The sequence below is a fragment of the Schistocerca nitens genome, chromosome 7 (assembly GCF_023898315.1).
Source record: "Schistocerca nitens isolate TAMUIC-IGC-003100 chromosome 7, iqSchNite1.1, whole genome shotgun sequence".
NCBI lineage: Eukaryota > Metazoa > Arthropoda > Insecta > Orthoptera > Acrididae > Schistocerca > Schistocerca nitens.
Genome location: NC_064620.1, coordinates 85,895,970 through 85,914,691, shown reverse-complemented (window position 1 = coordinate 85,914,691; position 18,722 = coordinate 85,895,970).

Sequence of the window (18,722 nt, the reverse complement as noted above, 5' to 3'; positions counted from 1 at the left end):
GCAGGCACAAAATGCCGTTTCACATTACCTCTTTTAGAAATTACGCTGCTCGTATGATGACGCCTGTCAAGTTGTATTCTTACTGGACCTCGGCCTCCTCCCATACAAAGCCAGCTGAAGTTAAGGTAACATGCGGCACCGTGGCTAAGACAGTGGTCTTGCATTGTGGAGAAGTGGAATTTAAATCCCCGTCCTGCAGTCTAGGAGACTCGACGTATTGTCGAGATCGTTCGTTTTAAAATGACACGGCTGATTTCCATCCTCAGTGTTGTTCACTCCTGACTTCACCACCGTCTCTAATGACCTTAACGTCGACGGAACGCAGAAAATAATCTTATTTCCCTTTCACACGCAGTCATATAAATACGAGCACAAACGTACGTGGTGAGCGTAAGGCTCAGTGTCTCTCTCTCTTCTCTCTGCATGACCGTACAACACAAAAGATCCAGTCTCTACCACAAACATGAATCTTACATTGTAACTCAAAAGCAAAAGCACTAACGACAATTCTATTTTATTTTGAATTTCATCATGGTCACAGTAGTTCGGGATAACGTGGAATCTGTGTCCGGATTAGCTTCTGGATAGACTATATACATAAATTCAGCAACATCCGGATACACACGAAACAGAGTGAACTCAGAAGCTGCGGTAATTTTGACGATACTCTCTGATTGCAAACTATTTTATATTCTGGGCACCCGCAGCTGTTGAAAGGCGTCATGTTAAGAAGAATTCCGCTAACAGCTGGTAAAATGGTTGTTTACTGAAACACAACAGGATTCCGCGGCCTAGAGCGAGGTGCAACGTCAGGTGCAAAACGTTAAAAGGTTACCGAATGTTAGGTCGCCCTGCGATCATACCGGTGCAGGAAAAATTTTAGACATGGCCCTGCAACCGCATGTTTTCACCTGTCAGCAATTTGTCCTACATGAATGAAGCAGTGTTCGTTACCTTTCGCTGTGGTAGTATTAACAGTATTCACTGAATATTAAATACGGGTTAGGAGAGGCGGGTATGCCGATGATCTTTTAACGTTGTTGCACCTGATGATGCGTCTTTAGGCCGCGAAATGGGTTGTGTTTCAATAAACAACAGTTTTACTAACTGTTAGTGAAATTCTTCCTAACATCATGCACTCTCTGGTTGGGTTCCTTGAAACACTCAAAATGGTTCAAATGGCTCTGAGCACTATGGGACTTAACAGCTATGGTCATCAGTCCCCTAGAACTTAGAACTACTTAAACCTAACTAACCTAAGGACATCATACAACACCCAGTCATCACGAGGCAGAGAAAATCCCTTACCCCGCCGGGAATCGAACCCGGGAACTCGGGCGCGGGAAGCGAGAGCGCTACCGCACGACCACGAGCTGCGGACTTTAAACACTCTATCAGACTCATGACATGGCGTGTTATCTTGTTGAAAAATTTCACTGCAGTCGTGATCGCCATGAAGGGGTTTACGTGGTCTGCAGTCAGTGTACGATACTCCTTGGCCATCATGGTGCCTTTGATGAGCTCCGATGGAGCCATGGATGCCAATGTGAATGTTCCCCAGAAAACAATCGAGCCGCCGCCATGAAACGCTCTGCCACTGCGCCAACTTCCAGCACCGATGGTCACGTGTCCAAAAAAAAAAAAAAAAAAATGGCTCCCAGCACAACATCTGACAAGGGAACCTCCCCATCGCACCCCCCTCAGATTTAGTTATAAGTTGGCACAGTGGATAGGCCTTGAAAAACTGAACACAGATCAATCGAGAAAACCGGAAGAAGTTGTGTGGAACTATGAAAAAAATAAGCAAAATTTACAAACTGAGTAGTCCATCCGCAAGATAGCCAACATCAAGGATAGGGTGAGCTCAGTAGCGCCGTGGTCCCGTGGTTAGCGTGAGCAGCTGCGGAACTAGAGGTCCTTGGTTCAAGTCTTCCCTCGAGTGGAAAAGTTTACATCCTTTATTTTCACAAAGTTATGATCTGTCTGTTCGTTCATTGACGTCTCTGTTCACTGTAATAAGTTTAGTGTCTGTGTTTTGCGACCGCGAGCTATATTTACTGGATTCATATTGCCCACGGAATACATCTCACGTATTTAATGCACTCTCGTAAAATTAGCGAACAGTCAACTGCCACCCAGGGAGCCTCGTTAGCAGGAATGCTCTCTCTTCCGCGCGCTGTAGTCGACTGACGCCGTGTGCTTCGATGTTTGTTTAGGTGTAGCGTCCCCATACCACGTCGCAGTTACCTCGCATCGGACGGACGGACGGACGGACAGATAATAATTGTCTGGAAATAAAAAAATTAAACTTTTCGCTCGAAGGAAGACTTGAACCAAGGACTTTTCAATCCGCAGCTGGTCACGCTAACCACGGGACCACGGCGCTCCTGAGCTCGCTCTCTCCTTGATGTTGCATATCTTGAAAACGGACTACTCAGTTTGTATATTTTGCTTAATTTTTTCATAGTTCCACATAACTTCTTCCTGTTTTTTCGATTGATCCGTGTTCAGTTTTTCAAGGCCTATCCATTGTGCCAACTTATAACTAAATCTGAGGGGGGTGCGATGGGGAGGTTCCCATGTAAGTTTGACCGAGGGCAGATTGTTGGTTGGTTGGTTGATTCGGGGGAGGGGACCAAACAGCAAGGTCATCGGTCCCATCGGATTAGGGAAGGATTGGGAAGGAAGTCGGCCGCTTCCTTTCACAGAAACCATCCCGGCATTTACCTGAAGCGATTTAGGGAAATCACAGAAAACCCAAATCAAGATGGCCGGGCGCAGGTTTGAACCGTCGCCTCCCGAATGCGAGTTCAGTGAGCTAACCAGTGCGTCACCTCACTCTGTGACAGACTGAGATGGCCCAGAGGCTCGGCACGAGGTTCCCTTGTGAGGTCATCAGTCCCCTAGAGTTAGAACTACTTAAACCTAACTAACCTAAGGACATCACACACATCCATGCCCGAGGCAGGATTCGAACCTGCAACCTTATCAGCAGCGCGGCCTCAACGGCTGGCTCACGTGCCCATTTCAGTGGTAACTGCCGATGTCGTGGTGTTAACATTGGCACCTCTAAGGGTCATCAGCTGTCGAGGCCCATCGTTAGGAGTGTTCTGTGCCCTATGTTCACACACACTTTTACTCTGCCCAGCACTACATCTGTAGTCTGATGTTAGCTCCGTGACAGTTCGCTGCCTGCCCTGTTTTACCTTTCTGCTCAGCCTACAACAGGGCTTAACAACTGGCCGGATTTGAGCGCGACTACTCCGGATTTGAGCGCGACTACTCGCGTCTGCTCAGGCACGTGCTCGCGAGCAGGTGCAATGTCGCGGAGAAGGGAGGGAGGGGAGGAAGGGGAAATGCGCGCACACGTTTGAATAGGGCCGCAGCGTGCCTATTGAATTCGCGCCGACTTTGTAACGTTTAAAGTACTACGATCAGCTCTTAACAGTCACTTCGCTGGTTAAGAATCATGTCAAGTCGTCGTTGTATAACCCCAACCATGCTTTCGCAGTTCAACCCCCATTGGGAGGAATTGTATCTGTTTACAGAAGAAGATGGTGTTGCAAAATGTTTAGTATGTCACAAAACGCTGAATTCTTTTAGGAAATTTAATTTGCAGCGACATTATATGTCATTCCACGCGAAAGATTACGGAAGTGGAAAATGTGATGGACCAGATCGTGCACAGGAAGTTATTAAACCTAAAAGGAAGCTATCCGAAGAAGATCTGGACGACGAAGAAAAATCAACTGAGGCAGCTCTCAGAGTGAGTTACAAAATTGCTTTGCTTTTAGCAAAATCCCTGTGCCCCTTCACTGATGGCAATTTAATAAAAGAATGTTTGGTAGTTGCCGTGGAACATTTGTGTCCATCTCAAGTTGAACAGTTTCGGATTGTGCCATTATCTAACATGACCATTATGCGTCGCATACAGGACATAGCAGACGACGTCCACAGCCAGCTTGCAAATATCCGTAAAGATTTTTTGGCGTATTCTCTAGCTCTGGACGAAAGTGTTGATATCACTGGAACAGCGCAGCTTGCCATATTTATTAGCGGTGTTAATAAAGATCTTCAGGTGAGGGAGAAGATCCTCGATGTAGTAGGCATGAAGAACACTACAACCGTAGGTGATATTTTAAGTAGTGTTGAAGAAAGTGTTGAAAATATAGGATTGTCGTGGAATTCCTTAGTTTCAGTGTCTACAGATGGTAGAGGCATACACTAAGCTAATAAAATTATGTGGCACGTGTACATTCTCCTTTATTTGTTTCATTTGTCGCAGTAATAATTCGTGAGTGATATCCCTGCAGGTGGCCGCGGATTTACATCGACTGGCTGCAGCTGTTGTGTGCCCCACGTGACTCCCCACTCTCCGCTCTGGTCCGGTAGTGGGGGTAACGTGCTCGCGCTGCTCCGTGCTCGCGCCTTGCTGCTCACAGCTTGCTCCGCGAGCACGTATGTTGTGAAGCCCTGGCCTACAACGTCCATTTGCTATGATGAGGGTCCATCCAACGCCACGACGTCTGGACGTAGGTTCACCCTGACCCCGCCACTTGTTGTTGACACTCACCACAGCACTCCTTGAACACCAGTCGTGAAGTTTCCGAAATGCTCGTGCCGAGCCTCTGGGCCATCTCAGTCTGTCACAGAGTGAGGTGACGCAGTGGTTAGCTCACTGAACTCGCATTCGGGAGGCGACGGTTCAAACCTGCGCCCGGCCATCTTGATTTGGGTTTTCTGTGATTTCCCTAAATCGCTTCAGGTAAATGCCGGGATGGTTTCTGTGAAAGGAAGCGGCCGACTTCCTTCCCAATCCTTCCCTAATCCGATGGGACCGATGACCTTGCTGTTTGGTCCCCTCCCCCGAATCAACCAACCAACCAACAATCTGCCCTCGGTCAAACTTACATGGGAACCTCCCCATCGCACCCCCCTCAGATTTAGTTACAAGTTGGCACAGTGGATAGGCCTTGAAAAACTGAACACAGATTAATCGAGAAAACAGGAATAAGTTGTGTGGAACTATGAAAAAAAATAATAAAATATACAAACTGAGTAGTCCACGTGTAACATATACAACACCATGAGATTGTGAAGTCAGGAGCGCCGTGGTCTCGTGGTTCGCGTGAGTAGCTGCGGAGAGAAAGGTCCTTGGTTCAAGTCTTTCCTCGACTGAAAATTTTACTTTCTTTATTTTCGCAAAGTTATGATCTGTCTGTTCTTTCATTGACGTCTCTGTTCACTGTAATAAGTTTAGTGTCTGTGTTTTGCGACCGCATCGCAAAACCGTGCGATTAGTAGACGAAAGGACGTGCCTCTCCAATGGGAACCGAAAACATTTGTTCGCAAGGTCATAGGTCAACCGATTCCTCCACAGGAAAACACGTCTGATATATTCTATACGACACTGGTGACGGCATGTGCGTCACATGACAGGAATATGTTGTCGACCCCCCTAACTTGTACACTTGGCGAATGGGTAAAAAGATTCTTCTACCTTGCCCGATTTAGGTTTTCTTATGGATGTGATAATCACTCCCAAAAAAGTGATGAAAACATAAGAGTTTGTCACATAAACTGAAAATAAAAAATTAAACTTTTCACTTGAGGCAAGACTCGAACCTAGGACCACTCGTTCCGTAGTTGCTCTCGCTAACCACGGGACCACGATGCTGCTTGTCTCCAATTGTCCTTGATGTTGCCTATCTTCGCATGGACTACTCAGTTTGTATATTTTACTAATTTTTTTCATAGTGCCACACAACTTCTTCCTGTTTTCTCGATTGATCTGTGTTCAGTTTTTCAAGGGCTATCCACTGCGCCAACTTATAACTAAATCTGAGGAGGGTGCGATGGGGAGGTTCCCTTGTTAGATAGCGCGCCTTCCCCATTCTACACATGGATAGCACGCTTACTGAAACTACACGCACTGTGCTGCTATCGCCTGGACGGATTTATATCGATGCTAAGGCGTTGGTCAGAACATTCTGGCTGATCAGTGTATTGTAGGTAGCGGAAATGTTGTGGTTTATCTCATAAGACTAGAACAATTTTATTGATATAGACTGTTGACGCGGAAGCCTACGCTCTTTTATTATTAATGACGTAACAAACGAAGAATAGTGTCAGCAATCAGCTGTGATGATTTAGGAAAACGGCAGGAAATTGAGATGTCGCAGATCGGGCGGGGATATTAACCCCATCCCTTCCGAACACAGTTCTATTGTGTTAGTCACTGCACCAAGTCGCTCGATCATTGGTTTGGAGAAATCACTTCGGGGTCTTTTAGCGTTCCACATCTACATAAGAGGCCTGACTGAAGGGCTCAAACATGTTCCCCTCATTCTATTGTGGTGGCTCCCTTTTTAAAAATGAAATGAGGCTTAAACTTATTGTTATTCAGTCTACTCAAGTTCTTCCTGTTCTTCTGTCAAGCGTTAGTTTTTGCTCGGCCTGTTGCAACAACATCTGGTGCTTCTATCTTTTTGCTGGTCCTCCAATGCATCTCTTCCCTTGCTATATATATTGCCAAAAATGTAGTGGTAATCTTGACTCCCCCATCGGCAAGCGTCAGAACATCCGTTTCTCCCATTTTATTTCAACTTTTCCTTTATATATAATAATTTCAGTTCCTTGTTAAAATACTTATTTCTCTTATAATGTAACTTTATGTATCCTCCTATGATATCCTGATGAACTTCAATTCGTTGGTTTGCAGTCTGATATCATCCTTCTCACCTTTTTTTTTTTTTTTTTTCATTATCCAGGATTCAGTCTCACAAAAAATAAGGTTCGTTTCTCTTCTTATTTCACTTTGGACCTTGACCCAGAATCGATTCCAAAAATGGCGTCTTGATGCCCACTGTATTTATCTCATAATTACTATCTTGTTTTCCGTAACGTAAATGTTCATTCCTATAAGCTATCAATAGTACAATAACATTTCCCTCCCCATTGCATACAGGTATAGGACTGTCTACATGCAGTAAGTATGGTTAAAAAGGTATTGCTTTTTGATATTCTCATAATGTGAGTGCGGTACAAGCAAAGTTGCAATTGTCAAGCGTAAGTTCAAATGGCTCTGAGCACTGTGGGACTTAACATCTGAGGTCATCAGTCCCCTAGAACTTAGAACTACTTAAACCGAACTAACCTAAGGACATGTCACACATCCATGCCTGAGGCAGAATTCGAACCTGCGACCGTAGCAGTCGCGCGGTTCCGGAATGAAGCGAATGGAACCTCTCGGCCACCGCGGCCGGCGCAAGCGTAAGTCATAAATTTATGTAGGTGGGAGAAACTAGTATTAGATATTTTGAAAATATTCATACCGGGTAGTGTTTGAATTAGACAGCTTTCCATGTGTTCTTTTATGTAGATTTGTCTGTCCCAATTTTTAAAAATACTTCCACTTTCTTCTGTGCCGCTGCATGTCAGCAGGGGACTGTTTAAGCTGGTGGACGCTCTGTAATAGAGTGGAGCGTGTGCAGTTCGAGTGATATGGGACTCCTAATACGTCTTGATAAGTCTCTGGCCGAGCGGTTCTAGGCGCTACAGTCTGGAACCGCGCGACTGCTACGGTCGCAGGTTCGAATCCTGCTTCAGGCATGGATGTGTGTGATGTCCTTAAGTTAGTTAGGTTTAAGTAGTTCTAAGATCTAGGGGACTGATGACCATAGCAGTTAAGTCCAACAGTGCTCAGAGCTATTTTTGATACGACTCTGAGACAGGTGACACGTATGTAAACATCCTGCCTGATCTACAGCATCCATTCATGTCCGACGACTTGGACAATTGCAGCAGGACAATGCGTCACCCCATACGTCCAGAATTGCTACAGAGTGCCTCCAGGAACACTCTACTGAGTTTAAACAATTCCGCTGGCCACCAAACTGCCTAGACGTGAACATTATTAAGCATATCTGGAATGCCTTGCTACGTGCTGTTCAGAAGATATCTCCACCCCGTCGTACTCTTACGGATTTATGGACAGCCCTCCAGGTTTCATTGTGTCGATTCTCTCCAGCTCTACTTCAGACATTAATCGAGTCCATGCCACGTCGTGTTGCGGCACTTCTGCGTGCTCGCGGGGGCTTATACGATATCAGGCAGGTGTACCAGATTCTCTGGCTCTTCAGTGTATGAGTAAATGGGTCAGAGCTACTTGTGCTAATAACTGTTTCGGCTCGAAGCTATAAATGATGGAGACTACAGCAGTGCTACTTGCCTTTCACGCGTAAAGAGGCCAACGCGCTACTGTGTAGCTCCGCGACTGGACGCGCGTGCACCGCCGGCCCGGCGGCTAGCGTGACACGCGGGCGGTCCCCGGCCGCCCTGAGAAAAACCGCGGCCGGCTGTCGTGTCGCCCCGACCGGTCTCGCGTGTCGCGGACGTCGACTGGCCGCACGCGAGCCGAGCCGCGCGCCCCGCCCTGTTCTTCTACTTGCCGAGATCGCTGGCGGCGACCCCGGCGCGCTGGACCACAGGCACCAGCACCAGCTCCCCCACATCACCTGGCGAGTGGACATCCCCGTACACTTTGCGAACCACTACACTAAAAAGAGAAAATCGAGTATATTTTGGGTGACGATCAGTTTGGCTTTCGATAAGGACACCAGAGAGGCAGTTCAGACGTTGTGATTCGTAATGGAAGCAAGACTCAAGAAAAATCGAGATGCGTTCTATAGCGCCTCTTCTTTTTGATGATTTGGTTTGATTTGTACTTGGCCTCGGCTAAAACTCGGCGACAGTCGGTAGAGTGTTGAGATCGTTATCAAGTTACGCAGACGACGTTACAAAAAATAACAGGGCTGAACCAAAATGTCGACGTGCGTGAGATATTTACTTCACCAAGAATCGTAATTAATCGTTCGTAATCGATGTTTAACTGATTAATGATGAAATATTAATGATAAAACCGATACAGTCACATTCACAACAAATTCCCTACAAGCTGGTCGTAATTTCAAGTATCTAAGAAATTGAAATTCTAAAGGTGGCAGGGGACAAATACAGGGAGCGAAAAGCCATTTACAATTTGTACAGAAACCAGATGGCAGTTATAAGAGTCGATGGACATCAAAGGGAAGCAGTGGTTCGGAAGGGAGTGAGACAGGGTTGTAGCCTGTCCCCGATGTTATTCAATCTGTATATTGACCAAGCAGTAAAGGAAACAAAAGAAAAATTCGGAGTAGGTATTAAAGTCCATGGAGAAGAAATAAAAACGTTGAGGTTCGCCGATGACATTGTAATTCTGTCAGAGACACAAAGGACTTGGAAGAGCTGTTCAACGGAATGGACAATGTCTTGAAGGAAGGATATCAGATGAACATCAACAAAAGGAAAGCGTTGCTGAAGAAGAGAAATTTGTTAACATTGGGTATAGATTCAAGTGTGAGGAAGTCGTCTCTGAAAGTATTTGTATGGAGTGTAGCTATGTATGGAAGTGAAACATGGACGATAAATAGTTTGGACAAGAAGAGAATAGAAGCTTTCGAAATGTGGTGCTATAGAAGAATGCTGAAAATTCGAAGGGTAGATCACATAACTAATGAGGAGGTATTGAATAGAATTGGGGAGGAGTTTGTGGCACAACTTGACAAGAAGAAGGGACCGGTTGGTAGGACATGTTCTGAGGCATCAAGGGATCACAAATTTAGCATTGGAGGGCAGCGTGGAGGGTAAAAATCGTAGAGGGAGACCAAGAGATGAATACACTAAGCAGATTCAGGAGGATGTAGGTTGCAGTAAGTACTGGGAGACGAAGAAGCTTGCACAGGATAGGGTAGCATGGAGAGCTGCATCAAACCAGTCTCAGGACTGAAGACAACAACAAGAAATCGTAACAATGGGCTTGTGCGGCGCGGCACGTTACTTTTTTACCGCCCTGCCAGTGTCCAGAAATGTTCATTTGTCTAGCTAAAAGCTGTAGTATAAAATACTAGACCACTACTGTTTACTGCAGGTCGCAACATACATCGAATTGTCCGGTAAACGGGATGTGGCTAGTAGTGAAATAACAGTTTTAACTTGGCAATGTAAATTTTCAGGTGTATTTTTACGATAAAGATCACAGTTAATACTGCCAAGTCCGTACTAAGTGGTTACACTTAGTACTGCTGACCTCTGCCGCCTACTAGTACAACTACGTGCAGCTCTGTAACTCAGGTCCATGTCAGCTGGTGACATCTGTCGATGACTCATGCCTATAACGATATCGTCCTAACAAGTGACAGGAGCGATGCGAATTGTTATTTGAGTCAAAGATTCTACACAAGCGCCGAGCGCTACAGTCAGCTATTACCGCTGCGCGTAATTATTACTCGGGAGTTTCATGTCAATAATTTGATAGAATTTTAAATCACAAATGCACGACTTGGCACGAGAGGGTGTTTTATTGCACAAAATCAGTCGCTTCCTAACCGAGCCTTGAGAAGAAAACTTTCCCAGGTGTTGGAGGAATTTAAATTATATGCTTCGGACCTATCACTGAAGTTCCATAAACCACTGGCTATTCTGAATGAAAATTGTCTATCAGTGTTCGTTGGCTAAATCACTGTCTAAGTAATGTTTAGTTCAATTATCTAGTTAAAAGTTCACTTTCTTCTAGTATGTAAACGTCCTCCGTTCGAATTCTAATGCCGTGATATTTGAAGTCAGAAGATCGTATTACTGGGTCATAATAGATCGCAATTATTCAATCTCAAAAACAATCTAAGCGCGCCTACATTGTACGAGCATTCAAATATATGACCTGCTTCAGCTAACTCTCGTAACGTAGTGACAATGCATTGAATTATACTTAGTCATTACTCATGATTCCCAAAGAGTACTCACACGGAGTATTCTTTGGGATCGTTGGCTCTACTTTACGAATGTTAATTTATGCTAATTTTTCGATTTATTATGATTTTTATTTCAATTTTACTGAAATTTAATCTTTCTTTCGTAGATTGCTAAATTGTCAAGCCTTAGATTCCTGATTTAATTACTTGTTATTGTCCTAATAATAGTGATAAATGGAACTTCGTTCGCTTATTCACTTTTCTGGGAATTTGGGACTTGGGGGTAAATCTTTGGGGTACTGGGAGCTAATTTTTTTTTTTTTTATTTCTCGTCCGAGGAAGTGGCATTACAGTTCGTAGGGTTTTTCGGCTTGAAAAAGCCATGGACACTGTAAAATGGTGCAAGACGTTCAAAATTCTTAGGTAACTACGACGTGTGTTTTTTAAGTAAGTACCGTTTTGAAATTAAAAAAAAAGACGTGCTAAGATATCTCAATAATTTTATTTTTTCATGAATGCCTGTACTTTAATCTACGCACTGACGCCATTACAGTCTGATGCTACCTTGTTTAACTTGTGTACTGAGTGTTTAAGATGCCTCCGATAATCGTGAGTCCCGCCGACTGTGAAGTACGGGCTGTTATAAGATTTCTTAGTGCTAAAGGCCTAAAAGTGATTGATATTCATCGTGAGATCTTTGCAGTTTACGGAGAAAATATTATGAGTGATGGAATGGTAAGAAAGTGGGAGTGAGCATTTAATGATGGCCGCACAAATGTGCATGATGAACAACGGAGTGGGCGTCCTTCGGTCGTTAATGAAAGTTTGATGCAGGAAGTGGATAATAAGGTGAGAGAAAATAGACGCTTTACGATTTCCGCCTTGCGGGATGACTTTCCTAATGTTTCTCGTAGTATTTTGTATGGCATTGTGACCGAGCACTTGAATTACCGAAAATTGTGCGCAAGTTGGGTACCGAAAATGTTGACGGATGTGCACAAAACCAAACGTTTAGACAGTGCATTGACTTTCCTTAAGCGGTACCACAATGACGGTGATGATTTCTTAAACCAAACTGTTACGGGCGATGAAACATGGGTGGCCTTCTTCACACCAGAATCAAAGCAACAGTCAATGGAAGTTGAGCAAGGGCGTCGTTTTGCTGCAAGAAAATGCCCTTCCGCATGTGGCGAAGCAGACCAAACATCTCATCACACCTTTTCGATGGAAAACTCTAGATCATCCTCCGTACAGCCCCGATCTTGCACCCAGTGACTACCATCTGTTCCTGCACTTGAAGAAACACTTGAGCGGTCAGCGTCTTCAAGACGATGATGAAGTCAAAACAGTGGTGATGCAGTGGTTAACAAGTCAGGCGCCAGACTTCTGTGAGGAGGGTATTCAAAAACTGGTACAACGTTATGAGAAGTGCCTAACTATTGACGAAAATTATGTAGAAAAGTAGATTAAGGTACAGGCTTTTATGCAAAAATAAAATTATTGAGATGTCTTAGCACGTCTTTTTTTTTAATTTCAAAACGGTACTTACTTAAAAAACACGCCTCGTAGGACTAAGCTGTAGCGAAAAACATATAATATTTGTTAAAAGAACCAAGAGGGAACAATAAGAATAGAAAACCAACAACGATGTGCTTGGGTTGAGAAGGATGTAAGACAGGAATCTAGTCTTTCGCCCCAACTATTCAACATATATACACTCTAAGATTTAGAAAACAAAAAACAAAAAAATAACGCACCATGAAGGATTTATCCGAATGGGGCAGAAATAGGTAGATGTGATGTAAATGTACAGTCAAACAAATGATTAAAATTTCAGAAAAACTGGATGATGTATTCAAGAGAAAGAGCCTCACCAATTAAGAAGGTTCATAACGCCGTGGTCCTCTTCTGGCCTTATACAACCAGTTATTCGTCCTGGCATTCATTGATAGAGCTGTTGCTTGTCCTCCTGACGGATATCGCGCCAAAGCTTATCCAGCTGGCGCGCTAGATCGTCATAATCGCGAGCTGGTTGGAGAGCCTCGCCCATAATGCCCCAAACGTTCTCTACTGGGGAGAGATCCGGCGACCTTGCTCGTCAAGGTAGGTTTTGGCAGGCACGAAGACAAGCACTAGAAACTCTCGCTGTCTGCGTCCTAATTGTCGGTCCGTACTGCGGACGACAGCCCTGTTGGCACCCCACCACAGTCCGGGGTGTCTCCAGACACGTCTTCACTGTTCATCGTGGGTCAGTTCGAAGCGGGACTCGTCACTGTAGACAGTTCTACTCCAGAAAACGAAATTCTAGGCCGAAGACGTGCCTGATGACAGCGGTGTCATACCAACCTGATTGTCGTCCGCTATACGGCACTACAGCCAGCAGTGATGATCTGAGATACCTATCTTTTCTTAGCAGGACCCCCTTGGTTGTCATTCGCGGCACCCTTATAGCACAGTGGTACGTCGAAGATATTCTAACCCCCTCCCCGTCTTGTTGCCCTTCATGACAACCCATCCTGAGCTTAAATTTCAGCAAGAAAATGCCCATCTGCACACGGAGAGAGTTTCTGTTGCTTGTCTTCGTGCTTCCAAACAACAACTTGGCCAACAAGGTCGCCGAATCTCTCTCCAATTGAGGATGTTTGGTCCTTTATTTTCAGGGCCCTGCGTCCAACACCGGATTTTGACGATCTAACGCGACAATTGGACAGGATTTGGCACAATATCCTTCAGGATGGCACCCAAAAAAATGGTTCAAATGGCTCTGAGCACTATGGGACTTTAACATCTGAGGTCATCACTCTCCTAGACTTATTACTACTTAAACCGAACCAACCTATGGACATCACACACATCCATGCCCGAGGCAGGATTCGAACCTGCGACCGTAGCGGTCGCGCGGTTCCGGACTGAAGCGCCTAGAACCACTCAGCCACAGCGGCCGGCACACCCAAAAATTCTTTCAATCAGTGACAAGCTGAATAACTGCTTGCATTAGGGTCAAAGGTGGACCAAGGCGTTGCTGACATGCTCAATTTTTGAAGACCTTTCTTTTGAATAAATCATCCGATTTTTCTGAAATTCTCCAACCTTTCTTTTACTTTCGTCTTTGCTTCTTCGGTCCATATCTTGAACGGTAGGGCCAAAGAATACATTTCTGTCTTACACCCTTTTCAGTACGAGCATTTCGTAATTGGTCTTCCATTCTTATAGTTCCTTCTTTATTGCTGAAGAAATATTATCCGTCTTTCGCTATAGGTTACTCCTATTTTTCTCAGAATGTCGAACATCATCCACCGTTTTACATTTTCGAACGCCTTTTTTTAGTCTTTTCTTGACTGAAGCTACGAGAATCGAATTTGGTTTGAGGGTTTAATTACACGTTCTATTCATGAGTTTGGTGCCATTTTTCGATTTCAGTAGTCGTTCTTGAGTTTTTCGTGTTTGTTTCAGTTTGGCCATATCACTGTGGGTTATCTAGTACAAATTTTGGTCGGATGTCAGAATTATGAATGGGATTGTGTAGGGGGACTTTTCCAGGAATGTCCTCTTTGCGTGTGCTAATCTGATTTTCTCTCTTCCTTGGTTCTTCATTTGTTATTTTGCTTCCAAGTTAGCAGAATTTCTTCACTTCATCTACTTCATTGTCACCAGACTTTATTTTAAGTTTATAGTAAATCTCATTTCCACTAATCCTTATTACTTTCGTCTCTCATCGGCATACTCTCAGTTCATGTTCTGTACTCGTTAGACTGTTCATTCCAGTCAGCATGTCATGCCATTCGTCTTCACTTTGACTGTGATACCAATATCATCAGCAGGTCTTATCATTGATATCCTTTCATCCTGAATTTAAATACCGCTCTTGAACCTTTCTTTTATTTTCGTCTTTGCTTCTTCGGTCCATATTTTGAACGGTAGGTGTGAAAGACCACATCCCTGTCTTACACCCTTTTCAATCCGAGCATTTCGTAATTGGTCTTCCATTAATATAGTTCCTTCTTTATTCCTAAAGAAATATTATCGGTCTTTCGCTATAGGTTACTCCTATTTTTCTCAGAATGTCGTACATCTTCTAATGTTTTATATTGTCGAACGCCCTTTCTTAATCATTTCTTGATTGAAGCTACGAGCATCAAATGTGGTATGAGGGTTTAATTACACATTATATTCGTGAGATTAGCGCCATTTTTCGATTTCAGTAGTCGTTTTTGAGTCTTTCGTGTTTGTCGGTTATCTAGTAGAAATTTTGGTCGCATGTCAGAATTATTAACGGGATTGTCTAAGTCAGTTTAATAATGAAGTTGCGCTGGTTTTGAGCGTGGGAAGTTTTGAATTATAGAAATCGTTAAATCAAAACTTTGTTCGACAAATTCTTACGGGCACTGAGAAGAAAACAAGAGATCTACTTCTCAGAAAAAAATTCATGTTGGCGGTAGTTGCCCGGACAGGGGAGTGAGAGCGGTTTTAAGTTTCGTTATTCGAACACTCGACCAGTACATTGTGCAAGCAGTGAAAAATCAACAAGCGTTCTCTACGCGGCCCGCTCCCGTGGTAAGTCTACATAAATGGTGCTGGATCCAGGATCGGAAACTTAGTTGGCAAAAAGCTACGCGTGTTGATTTTTCTAATTCGCGTGAAGTGATATAGTTTTGGACTTAATATTTTCGCTCAATCACTGAAGTGTAGAAAAATAATTTGAAAAAGTGCAGTGCGTTTCGGACTTCTTTTTGGAGACTGGTACTGTAGAGACATTCAGTAAGGTAACTGTGCGAATTATGTTGATAAATTTCAATTATCGCGAGATCACCGAACTTAGATTTTTCTACTTTTATATCCAACTGGGACTTTAAATAAAGTTGATAGAAATATTCGCGTATGGTACTCAGAGTACAAAAACCACGTGGCAGCATTAACGTATTTCGGACGGCTATGATCGGTAATGTTTCAGACGAGCAAATTTCTTTTTCTTATTTTTTATTTATTTATGTATTTATATTTCTTATTTTTTTAAAAATTTTACTACTTTTCATTCTTCACCTGACAGGTCGTTTTGATTTCAATAGCTACGTATCGGGTTGTCACGAGTAGGAATAGGTCTGTTGGAATAAAATTACATCATTTATAGATTAGAAACTGTTTTTCAAATTGCAACCCTACGTCATGATACGCATCTCGATTAACGAAATTAAATGCAAGCGTAGATGTGCTGGCTAGGTTCAGTGTTCTGCAATTCTTTCGATGCCGTTGACGCAAGTTAGACAGAACAGGTCCCACACTTGTGGGGCAGAAGAAAAAGAACTGAAATAGACAAATTTAAAACCATATGAACACATTTAATAATATAAAAATATCTACATTCACCGCCGCAGTTGAATGAGTAACAAAGAAATCGCTTGGGTGCTTTACATAAGCTTTTTGTTATAAGGGGTGATAAAAAGTGCGATTTAAAAAGTAGACAAAATTAAGAGAAAAGGTCCGAGTTCATATTAATATTATTTATACACGGTCCACTCAAACTAATGTGACCATCACCTGTGTTCGACATCATCTTCCAACAACCACTTAGAGACGTCAGGTGGCTGACAGCGCTAGCAGTAGAGGTTATATCAAGCGTGTGAGGGGCCGTGAAAAAACAGTGCAGTCGTAGTGCTGAAACGAAGCGATTTACGTGACATTCGAAAGGATATGATCATGGGCTTTCTGGCCAAGGGTGTAAGTATTTCTGAAACGGCTGAGTTTGTAAACTGTTCGCGTCTCTCAGTGGTTTATGACTACCGTGCATGGCAAAATGGCGGTATCCAAAACCGGCTTCGAGGCAATTGTGGTGCACCACGGGCCAAAGATAAAATAAGGGGGACAACGACTGCGAAGATGTGTATAAATTGTTGTGTAGCTGACCGCCCAGAGGAACCAAGGGGTTACCAAGAGTTTCTCCTCAAAGACCGTTGCTTCGTTTGGGCCTCTACTGACTGCTGTTCATCTGCGACGAAGGATGCAATTCGTACGCCAGTACCGTCAACAGCCGGCCCCGGTGGTCTAGCGGTTCTAGGCGCTCAGTCCGGAACCGAGTGACTGCTACGGTCGCAGGTTCGAATCCTGCCTCAGGCACGGATGTGTGTGATGTCCTTAGGTTAGTTAGGTTTAAGTAGTTCTAAGTTCTAGGGGACTGATAACCACAGATGTTAAGTCCCATAGTGCTCAGAGCCATTTGAGCCCATGTCCACCTCTGTATGCAGTTTGTTTCTTCTTGGCACGGTGGCATATACCAATAGGGCATGTAACTTGTCACACATATCATATTTTACGACCGTGGCTCGAAGAGTACCAGTACGAGTTTACCGTGCTTCCCTGGCCACTAAACTCTCCAGATTTAAGCCCAATCGAGTATCTATGAGATCACCTTGAGCGGGCTGTTCGTGCCATTCTCAACAGAGAAGCTAGCGGCCAGCACGTGAGTTACGGCGTTCGGATGAACACACACTTAGAAATCAGCCACCATGATGGCGAGATTCTAGAGATGCCACAGAAAGCAAGCATTCTCATGGATTGGGGACTCACCACTATCAACTGCATAGGGAACAGCAAACTACGCTACCTTAGAAGTAGCTTATCTGGCAGATATCTGGCAGTATTATTTGTATTGTACAGTCACATTTGCAACACTCAAGTAACGCTTCAACGCCAGTATCAACCATTAGAACACAAAGAATTATATTTACATCTTAATTTTAAAGTAAAATCAAATGCGTCAGTTCTTAATTGAAAAACAGACTCACTTGATATTTCTCAATTACATTTCCATCTACACGAATGGAAAACAAGTATCTTTTGGCGTAGAATCCGAATGGGCTCCTATTTTAAAATACCAAGTTGACTCCGTCCTCGCAGGAGAGGTGGTTAGGTAGTGGCCAGTTGTAGAACAGACAGATGTCCTCTTTACTAATATTAACTTTTCATCTAGAATATTTTTCTTTCCTACGATGCGCCGTTTGTGAGTATTTAGCTGTCTAAAGTTGAAACAAACACCAATATGTTGGCTGACCCTATTAGGAACTTGATGACGATGATGATGATGAAGTCCCATACTCCGAGGAGCATAGGGGACGATGCAGGCGACCCACACCGCCGGACTAGGCAAGGCCCTAGAGGAGGTGGTTTGCCATTGCCTTCCTCCGACCGTAATGGGGAGGAATGATGATGATGAAGACAACAACACCCAGTCATCTCGAGGCAGGAAAAATCCCTGACCCCTCTGGGAACAGAACCCGGGACCCCGTGCGCGGGAAGCGGGAACGCTACCGCAAGCTCATAATTTTGACAGTAAACCATACTGTGACGTCGAATGACAGTCTTGGAGCGTCTGCCATTGGACTTGGTTGAGCATCTGCGTGACGCTTTGGAACTTAGTAAATGAATCTGTAAGAAACTGTGGCCTTCTTTGGGTCTTCTGTGTTTCCTCTATCTGGTACAGATCCCAAACTGACCAGTAGAATTCAAGTATTCGAACGAGGGTTTTCTAAACCATTCCTTTGTGGGGGGACTACATTTCCAGAGGATCCTTGCAATGAATTTCAGTATGGCATCTGCCTTACATGTGGTTAGGTTTTTGTCGTTGTTCCACTGTATGCATGCTTATAGATATTTTGTGGCGTGACTGCTTCTGGTGATTCTTCTAGACTCGTATAATCATCAATAATTTGTCTTCGTGCCTATTTATACGCAAATACGTTACATTTGTTTATGTTTAGAGCCAGTTACCAATCTCTGCTCCAAGCGTTGCGCCTATGCAGGTCTTCCTGCATTTCACTACAATTTTCTAGCGTTGCAACCACTCTATTTACAACAGCGACATCTGCGAAAAGCCTACTGAAACTTTAGACGTTATCCTCTAGATCCTTTTTATGTATTGTGAAAAGCAGTGGCCCCTTGTGA